Source organism: Pteropus alecto, unplaced genomic scaffold (assembly GCF_000325575.1).
Source record: "Pteropus alecto unplaced genomic scaffold, ASM32557v1 scaffold95, whole genome shotgun sequence".
NCBI lineage: Eukaryota > Metazoa > Chordata > Mammalia > Chiroptera > Pteropodidae > Pteropus > Pteropus alecto.
In genome coordinates, this window is record NW_006441071.1 from 21,457,823 (window position 1) to 21,464,884 (window position 7,062).

The window sequence follows — 7,062 nt, forward strand, 5'->3', positions numbered from 1 at the left end:
AAAGAAAGTCTTAAATGACTATCTAAAAGACAGGTTTTTGTTGACAGAAAGAGAAACTCTTTGTCATTGACTCCCCTTTCCTTCCATACTCCTTAAAATGAATTTCTACATACAAAAAAGCGTTTGCTAAACAGAAGGACTTTCTTCATCTCTAGAGCATAGGAGCAGCATTAGGAAGAGCAGAATCTTGTCTTGCACTGTAGACTGCTAACCGCTTTCTTACATCTACACTCATCTTCCTCTAATCCAGTGGTCCTCGAATATAAGTGTGCATCAGAATCTCCTGGAGGGCTTATTAAAACAGATAGCTGGGCCCTGCCTCCAGATTTTCTGACACAGGAGGTCTGGGGTACCTGAGAATCTGCATTTCTAACTAGTTTCCAGGAGATGCTAGAAAATAAAAATAGAAATCCCACTTCCAGAACTATTGCTCTAATTCTTTTCCATACAGCATCCAGAGTAATCTTTAAGCATGTAAATTGGATCATGTCATGTTCTCACTTAAAATCCTTCCCTGTCTTTCCATTGTTTTTAAAACAAAGTCAAATGCTTTTCCATGCCTGTAAGACCTTGTATGGTTGCCAGCTTTTTAAAGCTTATTTCCTGCTCCTTCCTCTAGATCCCAAGGCTCAGGCCCTCTGGCCTTCAGGTTGTCCTAGAAAACAGATAGCTCTTTCTTCCCCTTCAAGGCCTCAGGCTCTTTTTTCTCCTCTATTACCTGGTTTATTCCTTCTCAGTCTTGAGGTTACAAGTCCAATGGCCCCTCCTCCAGAAGTTTTACTGACAGTACCATCCTTTGCAGTCTCCTAACCTCTCCATTATAACACTTTATTTCCTCTATAGCAGGCATCACTATCTGAAATAAAAAGATGAAGCCATTTCCTTCTAGAATATAAGCTCTGTGAAGACAAGATCTTATTTCTCTCATAGCTATATCCCCAGTGCCCATAAAAGGTGTTTGACACACTGTAGGTTAATTTCTATGGTACAAAGTACTAGGCTTAAACAAGGGATCCAAATTACACTCCCTAGGTAGGACAGGCTTTGGATTTAGGAGACCAATCACTAAGAACAAGCTAATCCTTTCTAATGTTACCACACACTATAAGCAGGACCAGTCCGGAGAGGCTAGGTTGCATAGTAGGATATTTGAACCCATGACGATGCCAGTGCTGAGTTTCCACAGCACAAGAAAAGTCTGCTAACTCAAAGTGGAGAGGCTTAGAGCAGCAAAATAATCCCTGTACTATTTTTTCAATAGCCGTGATGCATCTTGGAGTCCACATGGTTTTTAGAAGGAGCGTACTGCAGTTAGTGACAACACAGCCTTTTTAAATAGCCTTGGGGGAAGAAATATCTTATCCTATTGGGCTGACTACCTTGTTTCTAGTCAAGGAGAAGGCCAGTATTCATGTGCATGTCTGTCAACAAAGGGGTTTCAAATTGGCGCTTCAGCACTTCACTCCAGGCGAGGAGGACATGTGGAAATTCAAAGCAACCCGGGGCCCTTTGATATTGCTTTGACTTTCAGCTGGTTTTGATGTATCTGTTTGATACGTTATTTGGAAATATTTTGAAAATGAAGTTTTTTCAGTGTTTTTGAGTCCCCCACCAAACAATGAAACAAAGAAGTGATTCTCCTACCCTGGCACCCTTTAAGATCTGCAGGACTTCCACTCCTATTCCTTCCCTTCCAGCAACACTGTTGATATAACAAAGGTGTAGCCTGGGGCACATAAAGTAACTTTAAAACAGTGGTGTTATTATCAGAGTTTCACATGAGAGAAACTGCAGAAAAACAATCCTACGATGAGATGAGTCTGATCTAGGCTTGAGCCAAGGAAAACATGGATCTGGATATGGTCTGGGATCCTCTATACTAGAAATAGTCTAGCACCAAGAAAGAGTGAGTAACTTCAGCTCAGTCTAGAAATAGGCACATTTCTGGAAGAAGATCACTTTTTTAGATGATAGTCTTTTCAATAAGAAGTTCTTGTTCTAGTCGTAGCTATAAAATTAATAGACATCCATGCACAACTCCGGGGGGCACTGTTCAAATTGTAACTGACCAAAATGGCACTTCTAGGAATAACGTGACGATGAGAGTGACAATGCTTCCAGGATTACCTGTAATCTCAAGATGGTTAGTTTTATGTGTCAGCTTGTCTGGGCTAAGGGATAGCTAAATAGCTGGTAGAACATTATTTCTGGATCTCTCTATGGGGGAATCTCTGGAAGAGATTAGTGTTTGAATTGGTAGTCTGAGTAAAGAAGATTGTCCTCACCAATGTGTTTGGGCATCATCTAATCTGTTGAGTGTCTGAATAGAATAAAAAGGTAGAAGGGAGAGTTCTCTCTCTCTGCTTCAGCTGACACATCCATTTTCTACCTTCAGAAGGGACAACCCCATCTCACATATTAATAAGTTAAGGAACTTGAAATAGAGTTAGAAAATAGACTTATGCATCTGAATAAGACTCATTGTAGCCACTAGTAACATACATGTTTGAAAAGTAAGGAAATGGGATTCTATCCTTTTTAGTTCTTAAACTTCCCTCCCTGCTAAGCAGACCATTTTGTGTGCAGGTCTTAAATATTCTGAAAAAAAATCAAACTAGCAGTCTGGGTGTTTATATTATATTTTCCCTCCGTGCATCATGAAGGCTATCATGAATGATGGCAAAGCTTTATTAGAACGCAGTCTAAAGAAATTCCAGCCAGACGGACCACAGAGCACATGGATCCAAAAAGAATCTGATGTTGAATGTCCATATCTCCCAATTTCTACATCTCCTCTCCTTTGGTAAATTACATCTGGGCAAATCACTCTTTTGCCCCCCTTTCTCTCTCTCTCTCAAAAAAAAAAAAAAAAGAAAAAAAAGAAAAAAGAAAAAAAAAGGTAGAGAATGAGAAGAGGTAAGAGCCAAAAGTGTAAGAAGAGTAGAGTATAGTAATATTTATCTGGTGAGTGAGGAAACAGAACCAAAAGTCTTATTATTTATATTATTTTGCTTTGTCTGGATTGAGCTGAGGAAGAAGAGCCTGCTGAGGTATGAGGAAAATATATTGCCAATATGATAATCCATACATACAAGAATGAGAGAGGGGATATAAACAAGCTCTATTTTCTCCATGGTTTTGATTCCTCTTAGCAAACCAGATTTGCTAAATTGAAGTGGGGGAGAAGAGAAGGTGATATAATTTTCTTACCTGGAAGTTTTATTTAAACAAAGATTTTGGATAAAACTACTCAGAGAATAGGTAGATGAATGCATAAACAAAATGTTGTATATACACACAATGGTATATTATTCAACCTTAAAAAGGAAGGAAATTCTGACACATGCTACAGCATGGATGAAACTTGAGAATATTATGCCAAGTGAAATAAGCCAGTCACAGAAAGATAAATACTATATGATTTTACTTATATAAGGTCCCTGGACTAGCCAAAGGAGGAAAGTCAAATGATGGTTGCCAGCGGGTAGGGGTAGGGGAGAATAAGGAATTGTTGTTTATTGGGTATAGAGTTTCAGTTTTGCATGATGAAAAAGTTCTGGAGATTCATTATGCAACAATGTAAATATATATAATACTATATGTATAATACGAACTCTACACTTAAGATGGTAGGTTTTATGTTATGGGGTTTGGTTTTATGTTTTTGTTTTTGTTTTGTTTTGTTTTTAACCATAATTTTAAAAACTGCAAAAACTGAGATTTTTTGGCTTCTTACAATTTGGTTTGTTCATTTAAAGAAGGTTTTTTAAAAATGAGCAAGCAAAATTTCATAGTGAGGTGGGTATTATAAGCTCTTTTTCTACTTCTAAAGATCTTTCTATGGAAAATAGAAAGATTTTTCATTGTTTTTGTTTCTTCCATACAACTTTGGGGGAGAAAGAAAACATTGATTGAGTACCTACTATTAGTTTGGCACTGTGCCTGGACCTTTCACAAATGTTATCTCACTTAATACTTATTATAACTGTTTAACTCTATACATAAATAGGTAAAGCTGAGAGTCAAGAGAGGTTCAGTTAATTACCCAAAGTCACACAAATAACAATACTAATAAGAACAACAAGAAGAGTATTTGACATTTACTGAGCACTGAACTATGTGCCAGGCATGATCACAAGAATTTTCCATTTTTTTAATCACTTAAGTGACAGAAGCTGCATCTAAGTCCAATTGCTTGATCTCTAACTGTCATCTCTTATTTACAGGTGATGTGAGCAACAGTTAAATTCAGTGACGTGCCCTAGGTCACACTTAATACCAGAGCTAGGCTAGGACCAGAGGCCGTATCAGAGCTGTTTCTAATACTCTTTGCTGTCCCGACTTTGGGAAAAGAATTATAAGCCCTATTTAACTGGGAAACAATTTCTTCCTTACTGGGAATAGGTTCTTCAAAGGAGACATTTAGTGAACTCAGTCTATTTCATGAGTCGGTGTTTTCCTTTGGTGTGATATCAATCAGAGCCATCAAGAAAAAAGACAAGTGATTACTTTCATGGATGTAATTTCAACTCTCAAATGGTAAACATCATGTAACTTTATAAATACGGTGTTCTGAATTTTCTGGGTCAATGTAGTGATAACTGTGTGGATGAATCAAAAATTATTCTTATCTGAATTACAAGGCATTTTTTATGGTTACAGTGGGCATGTTTGACTTATGGGAAGCCACCACATCATAAGAGAATAATAAAGCTGAGGCATGAAGTCCTTGTCTAGAAAGACTTGGAACATTTTTCTGGTTCCACATTGTCTCATAATTAATTCTTTTTGGTTTTGAGTAAATGTCACTGATTCTCATACTAAGGCTATGCACCAGCTTGAGATATGCTGCTTGTTCTTTCCTTGCCTTTCCTTTCTTTGTTCTTGTTTCTCTTAGGTTCAGGGTGGTAACAACGTGCTTTTATTTTATGATACTTTCCTGGTATCGGAGCTAAACATGGCATCTGCAGAAACCTCAAAATTCTCCTTCTGCTTTCCTGCTAGAGTCAAGAATTCAGTTTTGGAATCAATACATGGCATGTCATAAAAGATTTAAACAGAAGAATCGGTAACTTAAAGATAAAAATGTCTTTTTTCTCCCTTAGGTGTAGCTTTGTCTAAAGTGATAATTAAAGGGAGAACTTCCTGTAAGCAGGCAATTCACCCCACTGCCATTTAACCAGGTGTTGAACTGTTTTCACAAAGCAGATTGGAAGATGAATTAAACCAATAGTATTTATTCTGTTACCATGAAAAAATGAATCTCTGTTTTTAAGGTGGTTATTGTAGTATTTTGGAAGAAATGTCACTCGGAAATATTATCATTTTTGTGCTTTGGAGCATATTGCCCTTGCAGAGAAATCAAGCATATGCATGTTCGCACATGTGCACACACGTGCACACAACATATTTTATTAATTATCCCCTTACCTCTCCGCTAGCACACTGAGAGAATATACAGACAGTAAAATGCCATCCACACAATTCGGCAGTTTTCACTGTGGACTTCTATCAATATTTACTAGTCAAAACCTTTTGTGTTCTTACTCTGATTTTACCACTATTCAGTTTCCTGACCATGGAAAAAGATTTCCACTAAATTTCCCTCTCATAAACCTATAATTGTAATAAATATATATATTTATTTACTTAACCCAGAAGTTCAGAAAACTGAATTTATAAAGGAAAAAAGCACTCCTTGGTATCTGGGAGGAGTCAGTAATATTTGTGATAGAGCTTGTACCTAGAATTATCTCTTGTAAGTGTGGTGAAGTTCATGTCATTTGGTTTTTCTGCTCTAAGGATTTATCTCTCGGTTTAAGTTTCTATCCTTTGACATAGTGCCTGCATCAGAAACACTCTACTTCACTTTGTCAAAAGTTGGTCTATTACTTTTTTCGCAATCAGTTTTAATACTGTCTATCCTATATTCCATTTAAGTTTATGTCACCTCTACAGTCTGGGTAATATCTGAAATAAGACTTGATATTTGTTCTTCTAATTCCTGGTTCCATGTTGGTTCCTGCCCCAGTATTGATGGTGTGGAGAGGGGCTTGAAAAGTGACAAATGACTGACCCTTTAAGACCTTCTTATAGCAGAAAAATATATAGTGGAAAATAAGATCATACCTTCCAAACATGACATGTGGTTGCTTTGATCTCTTCTTGGATTGGCCTTTTCTTTTGAGTGAGGGCCACAGTGATGTTTGCGCTCCCAAAGGACCTAGGAATAGTAGATTATGCACAGCTAGAATGAGGAGAAACAGTTCAAGGTTGTAGTCCAGGAATGGAAAGTTACATGGGAGCAGGCCGAACATTCCCAGAGGGTCAAAGCCAAAATTCTCATAGTTTGTGACGATATTTTCATACTGGTCTCTTTGCTTCAGGTCTTGCCCTTGATCTTTGAATGATATAAATGGGATCACAGTCATTCTCCTGCTTAAAATCTTTCAGTAGCTTCTTCTATTTCCTTAGATCAGAACACTGAATTCTGACTGTAAAGGCCTTACATTGCCTCGTCCATCCTAATTCTGCAATCTCATTTCACTCTCTTTCTTTTTTTATTTTTCCCCACTGCTCTCTGGTCACATTAACTTACTTTAACTTCTTTGAATTTGCAAAGCTGTTTCCTGCCAGAAGATTGGTGGATGAGAACATTTGGATTTAACTGCAATGATGCAACTTATAAGGCCTTGCTGAGGGTCTCCTGTAACAGTTACTAGGCCTGACAGGCTCTGACACCTCTTTTTGTCCTACAGAGTACCAGGAATGTGTGCATTTGATCATTCACCTTGGCTGTGGAAACTTAGTCTACACATTTCTTATCCCAGCTAGCACATACTGTGCGTATGCTGCATGGCAATTTTTGGTATTCACTATACAGTTTGTAATTATGACAGCTCCTTTCTGTTCCCAGAGGCATTTAGATTGGGTGGTAGAACATTCTCAGCTATTTTAAATGAGTCGTATCAGATTAAAAGATCCTAGGGCTGAAAAGCCCACATAAGTCACAAAGAAAGAAAAAAATCATTCCAGACTGCTTTGACAAAATGACTTTTGGCA